The sequence below is a fragment of the Mastigoproctus giganteus genome, chromosome 10, assembly GCF_048544385.1.
Source record: "Mastigoproctus giganteus isolate SK-2022 chromosome 10, ASM4854438v1, whole genome shotgun sequence".
NCBI lineage: Eukaryota > Metazoa > Arthropoda > Arachnida > Uropygi > Thelyphonidae > Mastigoproctus > Mastigoproctus giganteus.
This window is the reverse complement of record NC_143584.1, coordinates 69,863,970-69,880,133: the sequence shown is the minus strand read 5'-3', so window position 1 is coordinate 69,880,133 and position 16,164 is coordinate 69,863,970. Positions and strand designations below refer to the sequence as shown.

The 16,164-nt window shown below is 36.7% G+C and overlaps 1 protein-coding gene across 1 annotated transcript in view; it reads right to left on the bottom strand.

Annotated features, from left to right (window-relative positions):
• Positions 1-16,164, bottom strand: part of kis (chromodomain helicase DNA binding protein kismet) — a 1,089,809-nt gene that overhangs the window by 1,041,008 nt on the left and 32,637 nt on the right. Inside the window, 2 exon segments of the mRNA XM_090383876.1 lie at positions 9,065-9,209; positions 12,608-12,696. The gene's annotated coding sequence lies outside the window, so the exon portion shown is untranslated.

The following is a 16,164-nucleotide window of genomic DNA, read 5'->3' as shown; positions in this document are numbered from 1 at the left end:
TCTTTTACAAGGAGGATCAAATCGTCTGTAAAGGCCAGGCTTTCCAATGCACCCACATCCAAGGCCAAAATTTCATCTAATTCAACTGTCCAGAAAAAAAGGGAGTGAGGATTCTACACAAACTTGGAAAGAACGATTGACTAAAAAGTTTCTGATAAAAATGGGGAGATACGGTCAAAGGCTGTGGTATGCAAGTCTTTTAAGATGCCAAACCTCCAAGTTGTGTCATAAGCTTTAGAATTTATTAATTAAATAAATTGAAATCAAATAACCATGGCTCCTAAAGTGCAAGTTAAGAATAAATTTCCATTATATAGTGAAGTAAGAGATGATAAAAAAACATGAAGTAAAAATTAGTGCATTAGTACGTGAGTATGGTTTTCCTCAATTGACCGTTTCTAAAATAGTTAAACAAAAGTATATTCTAAAGAATGATAAAGTTAGTGATGATTACAAATCAGTGCATAAAGGAAGAGATTTTATTGTGGAAATGAAAAGGCTTTTGTTAATATGGATTAGGGAAAAGCAGATGAAGTGACAAAGTGCCAAGACAATTTATCCGCGAACATGCTAAGCAGATCTATGACGATATAAGACTTAAAGCTCCATTAACCAGTGGCAGTGCTGTGCACTTTGAAGACTTTAAAGCCAGTAGAGGCTGGTTCAAATGCTTCAAAAAAAAAGGTAAATATCAAATATCATTTTTATCAGCATCCAGTGCTGATAAAAAAGCAGCTGAGTTCTTTAAAATCAAATTCCAAGAGTTTGTTGATCAGGAGGATTATCTTCCTCCAGAAAAGGTTTTTAATGCTTCAAAAAAAACTGGCTTCTTCTGGAAGCGAATGCCAAGGAAAACGTACATCACTAAGCGTGAGGCTAGTTTACCTGGGCATAAGCCTATGAAAGATAGGCTGACTCTCCTGTTGGGTGCCAATGCCTCTGGATATTTTAAGCTGATGCTTTTGTGGTGTATCACTAACACCCCAGAGTATTTAAACAACAAAAAGTCAACAAAAGCATGCTGGGAGTGTTTTGGAGCAGTAACAAGAAGGCCTGGGTTACAGGATATATGTCTTCGATGGATGGGCATTTGAAGTTTTCTGTTCTTCAGTGAAGAGTTATCTTCAGAAAAGTAAGCTTCCTGTGAAGGCACTACTCTTGCTCGATAATGCCCTATGCCATGATCCCAACCTTGTTCAATCTCTTGAGGCACAATTTGACTTTGTTCAAGTCAAATTTTTGCCACCCAATGCCATTTATTCATCCTCTTATTCAACCAATGGACCAGAAGTGATTGCAAACTTCAAGAGAATCTATACCAAGAAAATGTTTGCAAGTTGCTTTGCAGGGACCTCTAGTGAAAATGCTGTCACACTAAAAGATTTTTGGAGGTCAAAGTTCAACATCCTGGGCTGCATGAGGCTGATTGTTAGTTCTTGGAATGATATTTCCACCAGGTGCTTAAATTCAGCCTGGAAAAACATCTGGCCTTTAATCATCCATAACTTTAGAGTTGAGAAGACTGTGCTTTGATAATATTGTCACTCTTGGTAAATCAATTGGGCTGGAGATTGACGAAGAGGATGTGGAGGACCTTAATGATGCTCATGGGCTTGAGACAACAGAGAAGCTACCAAGAGATTAGAAGAAAATTACAAGTGACACTGGAGAAGAAGAGGAAGAAGAAAACCAAAAGGTATCAGCTGAAGAATTGAACACTGTCATTTCTTGTTGGGAGCATTTAAGAGAAGTGGTAAAAAAAAAAAAAAACACCCCAACATTGAAAACACTGAAGTCGTGATGTGCAAAATGGAATGCGAAGTCATTTCTTACTTCAGGAAGGAACAGTCCACTTTGGACAGTTTCTTACAGTTACTTTGCCAGTAGCAGCAAAAGACAAAAGACTGAAAAGACACTTGATGCCTGATCTAGTTCCACCACCACTGATTTCATCAGCCCTGCATTTCAAGTCTAAGGTAAATGCTAATTTATTGTTTGTTTTTTTATTTTAAATGTTTTACAACTATTTATTAAATAATCTTTATAAAACACTCATTTTTAACGTAAAAATCAAGTATAACATGTAAGAAATACATATTTTATGTGTGGTGGGTCACCTGTCAAAGAGTTAAGAACAAATTACAGGAAATCAATGTATTATTGGTTTCAACTTACAATATTTTCAACACACAATGGGTTTTGTGGAACAAATTAAAATCAGATGTTGGGGGCCCACTGTATTGAAACAATATGCCCACTATCTAGAATACTCTAGAATCATCTACAAAGTTCTACCACATTCAAGAATCTTTTAAAATGTTTTACACCTTTCTGGAATATTCTAGAAGTTTCTTAAATATTATTTAAGTTTTTTGATTTTTATAAATAATTAGTAAAATTAAAAACTGGTAAACAAGTTGGTCCTGTTTGTTTGTTATTTGGTTTTTAGGAGCATTAGCAACTAAGGCCATATTGCTCTGGGGATATCCAGTGGTCATTCCCTAACCTTTCCGCATCCTCCATATTTGGTCAAGTTGGTCCTATTTTAATAAAAACTTTAAAGATTAAGAAAAATGAAACGTGATTCAAAACATTTAGGCAGGAGTGTACATACATGGTGTTTCAATTAAAATACACTGCAATCTATCTTGTTTATTTTTCGGTTTAGGCTATTTGTTGCTTAGGTCTCCTTTGTAAAATCTGGGATGAATTGAATATGCTGTAATTTGGACAAAAATATTACTATTTAGGTTTTACAATTTCTAAATTAAAATTTTGCCTAATCAACCACTTTTTTTTTTTTTTTTTTTTTAACTCATATCATATGAAAAGCTGTTCCCTATCTTTGGGTTTAGTCTGAAAATTTCTTCTCTGTACTTAAGAAACAAACCAACTTTATTTGAATACAAAATAAAATTAGCACAAACGGTTGCATGTTATTCACTTTTCAGTGTGCACATTTAGAAATGAACAGCTACAGTTGTAAGGCACCTCCTCACACTACAACCATTCTGTTTTAATTTTGTTCCAAAGAAGATTGGTTTACATTCATTTCTGAATGCAGAAATGAGGTTTTCAGATTAAACTGAGACATCCCCATCAGGAAAAAAACCAGGTGATTGAGCAAAATTTTAATTTAAAAATCAAAATCTAACAATAATTATTTATTGCATCTAAATCTTTAACTTTTCTAAATTCTTTTTATTTCTTGTGAGCTATTTTATTATTAGCTTTATGAAAGCACAACGAGAAGTTATATTCACTGAGAAGTTGCGTTCTGTATTTTCTCTCCTTCAGAAAATTCAACATCCTCTATTTTTCTTTGTTCATCTTTATTTTCCTTTTTTTATGCTGGGCTGCATTTATCATGAATTTAGTTTTTAGTTTTACATTTTCGCAAATTTAGTTTTTCACAAATTTAGTTTTACATTTTCACAAAACTGTAGACCCATACAAACAGTTTTAAAAGTGCAAATCATTTCTTTGTGAGTTGGCTTTTCTATGGGTTGTTCTGATGCATCTTCAGCATCACCGTTAATTTCTTCGTGATCATGGTCGCATCTAACACTGTTCAGCAGTATTTCTTCTTCATTAGTCAGATCTTGATCTACATAAACATAACTATCCAGTGTTATTTCATTTTCAATGTTTCCGGACAATTCTAATAATGTCCAAAGGTTTTTCAGTTGTGAAAGGGGCAGTTCATCTTGTTCATCCAGTGTGCACATTTAGAAATGAACTTCATTGAAATGTATTCAATGCAAATCCAGCTTTCAAAAAACAATTTTGAATAATCTATTCAGTGACATCGTTTTTCCAAACTTTTGCCAGTTCAGAGAAGGAATCTCTAAGGTTAATTGTAACCTCCAAGTTTCTATTTTCTGATAACGTATTGACACTCTTCATTATTATTCTCTTTCAATAATGAAATTTAAAATTTTTAATAATGTCTTGGTCCATTGGCTGAAGTTTTGAAATTATATTTGGTGGTAAAAACAACTTCACACTTAAGTTTGGCAGAAATACTGGCAGGATGTTCCGGACAGTTGTCAGTTACCAGCACGATTTTCCTTTTTTCTTTTGTTATACACTTGTCTAGTTTTAATATCCATTCTTCAAAAATATCACTTGTCATCCATGCTTTTTTATTAAAGGTGTTGTCAATTTCCAAAGATTTTGTGCCTCTAAAACATCTTGGGTTTTTTGATTTTCCAATGACTAAAAGTCTTAATTTTTCACTTCCTGTAATATTTGCTCCAACTAGCACAGTGATTCTTTCTTTACTTTGTTCACCACCAAAACCTTTATCATCCTTAAAAGCAAATGTTCTATTCAGTAAACATTTAAAGAATAAACCCATTTCGTCAGCATTAAAAGCATCCTTAGGTTCATATTTTTCCAAAATCTTCTTTAAGGTATTGTTCCTCCAACTGTTGCAATCTTCTACACTTACATTAACACGTTCTCCAAAAATAACCTTTTCCAGAATTCTGAGGTGCTTCTTAAATTTATCTAACCACCCAGTGCTTGCATTAAATTCTGTATGTCCAAGGGACTGTGCAAATTTCAGAGCTTGTTGCTTAATTATTGGACCCGATATTGCTATATTCTTTTCATGTATCGTTTGCACCCATTTTAGAACAGCTTTATCAACATCTTTGTACATACACAACTTCGCTTCTTGCCTGTTCCTCCTTCAATTGCATTTAAAATTGATTTTCGATTTTTTAAAATCATAGATAAACTGCTTGCAGGTATGCCATATTTCTCCGCAATATCTTTTTTTCTTAAAACCCTGGTCAATATCATGAAGAATCTTTACTTTATCATTAATACTTAAACACTTTCTCTTCGACATTGTTTCCGCAACTGTAAAAATTACTCAACTGCGGTTCTTACCGATACATGCACCGCAACCTTCACTGGGCTGGCCATATATGAATTGTTAGAACTGCCTACTCAATGACATTCGCTTGCCAATTCAACAGTATCAAGTGACCTTTCCTATCAATGACTTTAAAGAAATATACGACTTTGCGAATTTCTTTTATTCTACTTTCATTCATATATACACGAAAGAAAATTTATGATTAATGTATGCTGTATGTTACTTTTCAGAAAAAAAAAAATTAAAGAGCATATAGCCTATGTGATTGATGACAAATTGTTCTAAAAGAACAAAATTTAAAAAACAAAAAAAAAAAAAAAAAATTCATGAAACCAATCTACTGGAAGACCAGTTAGATGAGAACTGACATATCATATAATGATTGAGAGGAAAATCACATGGTAGGTTTAGGTGAGAAGCGAATGTCACTCAGTAGGCATTACCAAAAACCGACTATAGTAGCATTTTATGTATTGCCACCGCAGAATGCCAAAGATTTGCCGCAGCGAATTTTGTTTTCCTCTTAGCCAACTCCAATTTACAAATCTACCCTATTTATTGTAAAGTTTATGACCACTTTTAAGAAAACCCATTTGGTTTTATAACTGTAAGAAAAATGAAACAAAGACCCTCCCCACGGGTGTCAATGCCCACAAGTGTTCACTAAAAGGATGATTAATTCCAGCTGCTAATGAGCAATTTCAGAGGGAAGGAGGCTGTATATTTGAGCGACTATTTAGCTGTAAATGATTGAAAATCTTCAAAAATGCTTTTGGTAATTTAACTGTAGCAAAACAACATCTGCTTAACCTATATTCTTTCTCTCACACACTGTTTAATTGCCCATGGCAGTATAACATGGGCACTACTCCAATATGCTTTCTTGCAGCTAGTAGGCTAGTGTAGTACACCACACACCTCTCTTGAGTTATATGTATCCTGAGATGTCAGCTGTGTTTGTTCAAACCATGTTTGTACCAATAAAATTATTTATTGTAATTACAGCAGTATGTAATTTAATTAAATTAATGAAATGTGGGGGGAAGTAAGGAAAGCAAGCTGGTTTTTTATGAAAACTATCTGAATGCTCTGGAAAGAATTAATAAAGATGAGTCTAAAAATATTGCTGTTGAATTAGGTGTGGGCAATACAAATGCAAAAGACTGGAAAAAATGATAAAAAAAAAAAAAACTTGAAGAATTTTGCACTCACTTTTGCAAGGGTAGTTGTGTTCTCACTCCACTTTAAAGAAGCCAAAATCAGAGATAATAGAAAATGCACCATGGCTGTGGTTTATGCAAGAAAGACAACACTGAACCCCAATCAGCAAGCCCAAAAAAGTAGCATCAAAGAAAAGGTGAATAATACGAATAATACGAAAAGATGAATGACACGAATAATACCTGTAGCACCAGGATAAAACAAAGTCCAAAGAGCAAATCACAATAGCTGAGGGCTGTGAGGAACTCACAAATGGCTGCTCTGTGTTACATCAAAGACTGACATGCAGAAACCTTTACAGTAAGTGAAGGATTGCTTGGATATTAGAAAAAATGTCACAGTATTTATTTGTGTACCAAGTATCACTGGGAGGAGATTATCTACTGATCAGCTTGCTGCTTGAAAATTTAGAGATTTGAGATCATTTGTCAACAGGAAAAAACTGATTGACTGGGGAGCAACTCAACAACACCGGATAGAACAGCTCTAAATTATAAGATGTTACCTACAAAAAAATGACACAAATAATACCTGTAGCAACAGTGTAAAACAAAGTCCAAAGAGCAAATCACAATAGCTGAGGGCTGTGAGGAACTCACAAATGGCTGCTCTGTGCTATTGGTAAAAGAACTAATCTCAGAGCTTTTAAAAATATAAATTGTTCATCTTTACCAGTTTACTGCCACTCACAAAAATCAATGCATTGACTATGCATTATTCAAAAAAAATGGTTGTTTCATGAATAATTTGTATCTTTTGAAAAAAAAAATTGAAGAAAATAAACTTATCCGAAATGCTATTCTCTTTCTGGATAACACTCTTTCACATTGTTCTCCGTGAATAAGTTAAAGAAAGGGACAAAGGCCATGCTTTTACCACCTTATGTAATGTCCAGCATATGGGTTCAGGGACATACTAGAATGTCAAAAAAGGGGACATAGGCAAATGTTTTTGATTTCAGTTTTGGAACAGATAGAGACACGAATATGAGTCTTACTGAATCATTAAAAGTTATCACATTAAAGACACTAAATTATAGCAATAGTGTGTAACACAATTCCAAGTTCAAAATTTACTAAATCATTGAGAAAACTTTGGGAAAAGGTTGACAACATTAACAAAAGTCCTGAATTACAAGACGAGCACAGTTTATTAATTATGGTTCAGGTTGTCTGGAATCAGACAACCTGAACCTCTACTACATTAGCATTAGTAGAGGCATATGATGCAAGAAAGCATGCTTATATATACAGAATCATCCAAAAAAAAAAAATTCCCATTCGCTCCAGAAGTTTGTCACATGCCTCCTTGAATTTATTTAAGCTATCAACTTCCGCAATTACAAATAGAAGTTTATTCCAGCAATCAACCACTTGCTAGGTAAAGGTAAATTTCCACACATTTCTTCTGCAACTGTCTTTCCTCAATTTGAATTCATGCCCCCTCAAGGGTGTAATCTGAGCAAGAGAAAGAATCCCATCAGCACTGAGCTTGTTCAAATGCTTCAAGGCCTTATACACCTCAATCAGATCACCCTGCAGGTGCCAACCTAGTTTCCAGAGGCTTCAATTTCTAGAACTTAAGTCTTTCTTGGTAAGAGCAACCCTTTGTTCCAATCACCAATCTCATTGCCCTTCTTTGTACTAATTCCAGCAGCTCTACATCCTTCCTAAAAGGAAGCCTCCAGACCTGTATGCAGTACTCAAGATTTGGCCTGACCATTGCCTTATACAAAGGGATACTCACTTTCCTTTATCCTACATAACATGAACAAGACCCCATGAGCTGTTCTGGCAACCTGCCTGCCAGAACAGCTCATAGGGTCTTGCACTGCTCAGAAAATGTTATATCTGACGGCACAATAATCCCCAGATATTTTTCATTCTCCACTACCCTGAGTGTGGTACCGCACAGTTGGTATGTTATCTGGGGTCAACAAATTCTCTCCACTTTCCTCTAAGTTAGAACAAAATCATTTAGCTACCTGAGTTTGATAAACTTCTGGCATCTTCTTCCCTAAAGAATTCCTCATTATGTGAAGGTAGATGCAAACATTCATTCAGTTTGTCAGCAACCTGAACAGAAAACAGTCAAACCATCGATATTGAGTGGCCCAATTTGATTCATTCCCTTCTTTCTGTGTTTATATAAGTAAACACGTCTTTGCTGTTTGTTTTGCATCCTTCGCCAAAGATTTCTCTTAACCTGCCTATGCTTGCCTGACCTCCTTTATGACTGACTAACAAACAAACCCATGGTAGATACTTTGTATCTACCATGGGTTTGTTTGCATCATTTGTCAAAGATTTGTAACTTGATTACAGACTAGCTTATATCAACCAGTCTTCTGTGTCACCTGATAATTTATATGTATCCCATACATTTTTCTTCTCTGCCACGAGTCTCAGTTCATCTGACATCCATTTAGGCCTAAACCTTGAACTTGAAGCTTCCTTGAATACTTCCCATTTAGAATTTGCTCATGGTAACATCATAAGTTGGTCCCACTGTATACCCTAGATAGAGCTTAGATCAGATACAGAAAATACCCTAGATACAGCTTTACATTACATTGAATAACAGTTAATTCAATGGTCAATGATGTGTGATGTTCCCACAAAAAGTGGATTTCTATGCTGCAAAACATTACATCACTTAAAGATTAAAATGACTGATTTTATGTATATGTTTTAAATGAAAATAAGATTCTTAAGATACATATATATACTTATTTCATCATTCCACTCTTAAACCAACTTTTTTTGTGATTAACCAAATCAACTATCAGTCTTGATCATGTTGGAAAAGGCTACTGAATGCACATGCACGCAGATGCACACACAATATATATAATTACCCGTGAATATAGTGACAGCTAAGTGATAGAAGCACTATTAGAAATGTTTGCATCAATAAAAACATAAAAACAATGGCAATAAATAATGCACATCATACCTATCCAAAGAGATAACATGGGTGGTCGTGATGGTGGGAACCAAAAGGAACACGATCCAAAATATCTGGTTACTAACACTTAAGGTATTATGAGTGTCACAGTATGGATAACATTTTGACAGCATGGTTTATGTCAAATTATACCCTAAATGAAAAACAAAGAAATTTTCTATTTGTGTTAACTATTCAGAAAAGGTTAGGAATGCTCAACACCTATTAATAGCATTCCACTACAATAACTAAAACAAAAATTTAAAGAGAATCAAAATCTTTACCCTAAGGATACATATAAAATATAAGCAATGTTATTATCTATATTACAAGCAAAATACATAAATACAACCATGTCTAAGCTTCTGGTTATGGAAGAAGCTATAAACCAAAATAAGTAGTTTTTTGGTGGCAAGGGGATGAAATTCAATTTCATTTAACTATTTTTATAAACCTTGAGGTAAAATAAATCATGCACCATGACAGATAGCTTACCTATAAAATAATTACCTAACCACACATTTAAAATTGATATACGGTATTCCCACCTGAACCCAAGAACTTATATATCACTCAGATAGGGTCAACTATAATTTAACATAACACTTTTCCAAAAAATAATAAAATCAAAGAAAAAAAAATTTTACTACAAGCTGATTACATTTACTAATCACCATATCCAAGTGATACAAAAACCTACTATCATCTGCACCTACTAAGCTAATAATTACAATAAATATACTTTATGTCCACAGCACTTATGGGTCAACTGAACATCAAACAGGAATAATGAATGTGTTAATCACACCAGAAATAATGAACTCATCTTCAATGAATAATTGCTTGATGCCTGTGGAAACTTATTGTATAACATGGAGTAATCACAACTTGTGGTTTGAGATCTGAAATTGTCTACTTTCAAAAATGCTACCTATAATTGCTATTACAGGTAATTTTTTTTAAATTTAAAACTAAACTATAGTCATGAATCTGCTATAATCACTATCTGTCTCATCTATGAGAAGGCATTACTACAAAATGTGTCTAACAAAACATTCAATGGGCTACTGAGTTGCAAATATTTTGCAACCTAGTCAAACAACAACATAATGTGGCTCTGATGACGGTGAATGCCTGAGAATATGAGTATAAAAATATCATTGAACATAAGTCTCCATGCTAGGTTTCACAGATTCTGTGCAACAGCTACAAATATTTTAATCTCACCAAAAGGCGAGTTTAAAATTACATTCCAACATACGGCATGTTAACTTGTGATGTAGGAGTAAACAGATCATGAGTACCAAGAAATTAAAATAATTTAATTATATGCCAACTTTATCTGATAAAACAAATAATAAAAATAACTTGTGGTTGCAAAAACTTGCAATTTGGCCAAAAGCAACCACTCTTGATCAGTGATTCTACTATCTTTATGGTTAAAAACAGGTAAAACGACTGCAGAAAAATAGGATGCAATATCCAAATATTGCATCCTATTTTTAACCACCTACCTAATATGATGTTGGTCCTCCACATGAAGCCAAAACAACTCGTACCAGGTGAGGCATGGACATTACAAGATCTCTAAATGTGTCTTGTGATATCTGGTACCAACACGTAACCAGCAGATCCTTTAACTCCTCTAAGGTCCGTGGTTGAGACACTGCAGATCGGAGTTGCTGTTCCAACACAAACCACAGATGCTTGATGGGATTGATATGTGGGGAATTTAGAGGCCAGAGCAATACCTGGAAGTCTTCCTCATGTTCACGAACCAGTCTCAAACAATCCAAGTGGTGTGGCATGGCGCATTATCCTGCTGAAAGACAGCACCACCAGAGGGGAAAGACCGTTGCCATGAAAGGGTGTACCTGGTCGGCAATGATGTTTAGGTAGGTGGTAGACATCAGAGTGCCTGGCACATGGATGACTGGAGACAGGGTATCCCAGCAGAACATCGCCAAAACCATGACACCACCACCACCAGCTTGTTTTTATACCACAGTGCATTCAGGTGCCATTACTTCCCCAGGCAAACGATACACACGTACTCAGCCATCCACATGGTGCAACAGGAAACAAGATTCATCGGACCTTCTTTCAATTACTCAAGGTCCAGTTTCGATGCTCGTGTGCCCATTGTAGGTGCTGTCTCCAGTGAACCATGATTTGCATGGGCACTCAGAGCAACCTGCAGTTATGCAGCCCCATTTTCAGCAGGGTTCGGCATACTGTGTGTTGTTACACATTACTCATGTCACCAGCATTCCAATTACCAGCAATTTGCACCTACAGTCTCCCTTCTGATGCCACGTACCATCTGGGGTAGCCTTCACTCACCTCGAGCATCGATGAGCCATGGTCGTCCAACACCTCGCCAGTGGTTCTTCCTCCTCAGACCACTTTCAGTAGGTACTAACCATGGCTGACCGTGAACATCCCACCAGCTGTGCCGTTTACTAAAGTTCACGAAAGAGTTCAACGGGTGTTTCCATCCACATTTGCTGTGCCGCTGTCCATAATTCTGTTGCATTCCTGGGTGGACACGAACCCTGTGGGGGTTCCTGTATATGAACCCCCACAGGGTTCGTGTCCATTCACCGGAATTTACGTCTAGATGCATCTCTGGACCGTTCAGAGATGCATCTAGACGTAACAGAGGTCCAAATGTGTGCCAGTTCAACACTCCCCAGACCATTACCGACCATCCACCTGCCTGAAAAGTTCCTTGTTGACATGACAGGTGCATAGCATGGTGCAGTTTGCGCCAGATATGCACCCTCCTGGCCACTCAAAATAACTGGAAATGGGACTCGTCAGACCATGAGGCCAATCTTCAATCATCCAAGGTCCAGGGCCGATGTTCTTTTGTCCCATTGAGGCATAGAGTTCTGTGTCGTGGTGTTAGCAATGGGACTCTGGTGGGTCGGCAGCTCCCATAACCTACTGCGGCTAATGATCACCTGATGGTCATGGTGGAGACATTTCTGGCACCTCCCTCGCTGAAGAGTCGGCATTGATTTGTGCCACTGTTGTTCTCCGGTTGGCTGAAACAATGCAAGACAGACATCGACAGCCACATTCATCCACCATCTTCCTCCGCCCACAGCGCTGTCCATGATGCGATGTTATTCCAGAAATGGTGTATTCCTGATACACTTTTGATACTGTTCTGCAATTTCTGTAGCACCTCTGCGATAGTGACCCATGTGTTCAGGCACCCACTATCATCCCTCTTTCAAAGTCTGTTAACTCACAGCATTTATCCATATTGACATCGAATTAGCATCTACGTGAATGCGGTGTACCTATATACCTGCCAAGTGGTGGGTTCGTCCACTAGAGAGAGAGAGGGGTGACAGCATCGGTTGCCCAGAACCCCATGAATTCTGTCCTTTCAGTGTAATACATATAAATGTCACAAAAACATAAAACCCTCAACTGCTACCAAAATACAGAAAAACAAACGACTCTGCTGGATTCAGCACACAAAATACATAATTTATATTATAAAGTAGCCTTTAAGACCAATATAATTAAAGACCTCACCCTACAGGCTCTCCTCCTGTTCCATCCCTCTGAACTAGAACCGGTACATATCAAGCAAACTCTGCAGTCCTCTTCTATAATCCTAATATCTATGGGAAAAAAAAAAAAAAAAAACTATCAGGAACTCTCAAATTCTTTCTCCCACCTCATATATCTGTTCTAGAAGGGAAAATAAGGCTGGAAGAGTAAGGAGGCAAAGTTCAAAGGATCTCTGCTATTGTGATCAACATATGTACTCCCGATATAGCACTTGGACCTCTTGGTGCCAGAAGTACTACATGAAAGGTAAAATAAAGGAGAATGATGAAGCGTTATATGGATTTTGATATGTTTTAATTAACTCCTAAATGTGGTCAGCAAGGAGTACTATTATATGCAGGTGGAGAAACAGTAAAATTAAAACATAAATTTCATCACAAAAGTGCAAAACATTTAATGGCTTTCTTGTATAATTGTGGATAAAGTACATGAAACACTTGCAGGTTAATACATCATATGCCCCAATCTTGAGGGAACCTCTTCAGTAGCAAGTAATTTAATGTTACTGACTACTGAAGAAGTTCCAAAGATAAAGTATATGTGATGTAGTTTTAAGTAATTTGTGCCAGAAATTTTACAGGAAAGAAATTTTACATTAAACGTTTTTCTTCTATGCAGTGAAGTGTATTTTCTTTCTGCTTTTGACAGTAATTTTGTCAGTTTTAAAATAATTCAAACTTGCATTTATAATGAGTATCCTCATTAAAAAATGCCTTTTAATGAGGAACCTCAGCCTGGAAAGGCATTGTGTAGTTACATCACTGACCACCAGAAAAGCCACAAAAACAGCATGTGGAAAATACATTGGTGTGCAAAACTTGAGGACCAACACTATTTCTAAAGGTTACAACCACAAAATCTTTACTTAAGGTACTCTTTACTGATGAGAATAGATTCAGATTCAGCAGCGATTCTGGACGTCAGCTAATCTGGCGAGAGGTTGGCACACGGTATCACCCCACAAACATCATTGAAAGGGACTGATATGGTGGTCGAGGTGTTCTCATCTGGGGAGGCGTTATCTTGGATGGACTTACACAACTCCAGATACTGGAAGACTGTACTGTAACCAATGCACGCTACTGTACTGAGGTAATCCTCCCCGTGTGCATCTGTTCCAAGGTGCCATTGGCCCCGAGTTCACGTTTATGGATGATAACGCCATGGATGGCCACCCCATTGCACTGCAGCTGTTGACATGCTTTTGGAAAGTGAGGACATTGTTCGTATGGATTGGCCAGCCCATTCCACCGATTTAAATCCCACTGAACACATATGGGACACTCTGGGGAGACACCTAGCAGCACGTCAACACCCACCAGAAAATGTTCACCAGCTGAAGATGGTGCTGACAGAGGACTGGACAATGTTACCGCAAGAACTTATCAACAATACTGTTCTAAGTATGGACAGGTGGTGCAAAGCCTGCATCGACATTAGGGGGTGGCCATATCTCCTACTGAGGACCACCTCTTCCCTTTGTTCCATCTTTGGCAGTGATGCATCTGTATCATGGCAGCCAGTGCTATGTTGCCATTTTGAATAAAGTCCCTCTGTACTGTTTTGTTTCCGTTGTTGTGTCGGTGTTGTTTCCTTCATCATTTCTATAACTCACAAGGTTCTATAGTATGCTTTTCCCATATCCAGGCCACTCCTATGAGAAGCTACAGGTGAAAACCTAACTGGTCCTTGAATTTTGCACACCAGTATATAATAAAAGAAGACAATTTACAAAAGCACAGAACATCCAACCAACAATACACAGAAACAAGGAGAAAGTAACCTCCTCCAACTCCTCCAGAAAGGACTTCCTCCTCCCTTTCCCAACTTCACTCCCCCCCTCCAGTACTGGACAACCTGTGGTCAAATGATATAGAACAGCATCAACAAGAAGTTCAAAAGACAGAGCAGTTTAATATCAGCAAGGTCATTCAAACATGACTACCTTTTATTCAAGTCAAGATAGTGAATAATTGAAGATGGTGCCAGATTTCTTAAAACTATACCTACCAATTAATTTTATGTTTTAATACCAATAATGTGTCAATTAATTATTAATTAAAAGGGAAAACTTATTATGAATGTTGACAGCTCATTTGTTGGTGGACTGGAGCATAAAACTTATTTGCAGTGGTAGTCAATGTTTGTTTGTTGATATACCCCTTAACAATTAAAAACTCTCATAAATGTACTCCTTGCAATTCTTTCAAAGAATACTGTAACCATTAGATTTTCTCTTTCTAAGAAAGATGCCCCCTTAATGTTTTTGAGATAAATGTTTATAATACTTACAATAACTGATGAATTGACCAAAACACTTGATTAATTAAAATAAATTTACCACATAGATATGTTTTATAGATAATTTTCAGAGGTGATGAAAGAACCCCACCATGAAAGAACCTTGCATACCCACATGGGGTATGTTTACCACTGATTTATTATATTTATACTATCATTAATCTCGATAATCTAATTAAAACTATTCAAATGAATGAATGCAGAAAAATGTCTTTCACAACTACAGTAAGATTAAGTTATTTTTCTCTTTGCTATATCCATAACATGTTTGTGGACTTTTGTATTCCATGGTATCACAATTTTAATAATGTGCAGCAGACATAGCAGAGTTAGCTATGCATTAGCAACATCTACCTAATGGAACCACCTTATGACCAAAATACAGCCCATACAGGTCATGGCATGAACTCCAAAAAAAGATGCAGGATGTCCTGGTAATGCTAACCATGCTTTGCACAAAGTGTCAAGCTATGACCATACTGTCAAATCAATGGTGATAGCATTGAATGTCCTTTTCCTGTGGGTCCCACACATGCTCAATGAAAATGAGATTGGATGAGTTCAGTAGACATGGGAGAAGAGAGAATTAATTGTCATATTCCTGAAACCAGTTAGCAACCTATAGAGCTTTACAGCATGGCACGCTGCCTCATCGACAAACAGAGTTGTAGAGCTATACTGCCATAGTGGTGGGGTACTTGATCGGCAGTGATAGAACGGTAGGAGTTCCTATCGAGCCTTTGATTAACAGTGATCAGAGGACCCAGGGCATGCCATAAAAACAGTCCCCCAAACCATAACACTACCTCCATCCTGTGAACTGAGGCTAACATGAAGCCATGCACCGGGATACACTGAAAGTGTTCCCAGGTGCCATGGCCTCATGCTACTTTGTCCAATAGTGGCTATTATCCATGCAAACGGTAGCCCAATACAGTAACAGGTAGATAGGTGGTCATAATTAAGTAATCACTGAATGTATACAGTTGTATTTTAATAGGAATTTTTTTTGGAAGCAATAGGTTTCATTTCATTTTATTTCATTTTAAGTTCCTTTTAGTAATATTTTAATCTGGTTAATTGCTGGGTGAATAGTAATCTGTATACAGTAGACACTGCTTGCTATGGGATTCATCTGGAGCAATAACAATAACCAATGGAACAAGAATGAAGCTATTTAATGTTGTTTATTGATGCAGAACAGAAATGTATAGATA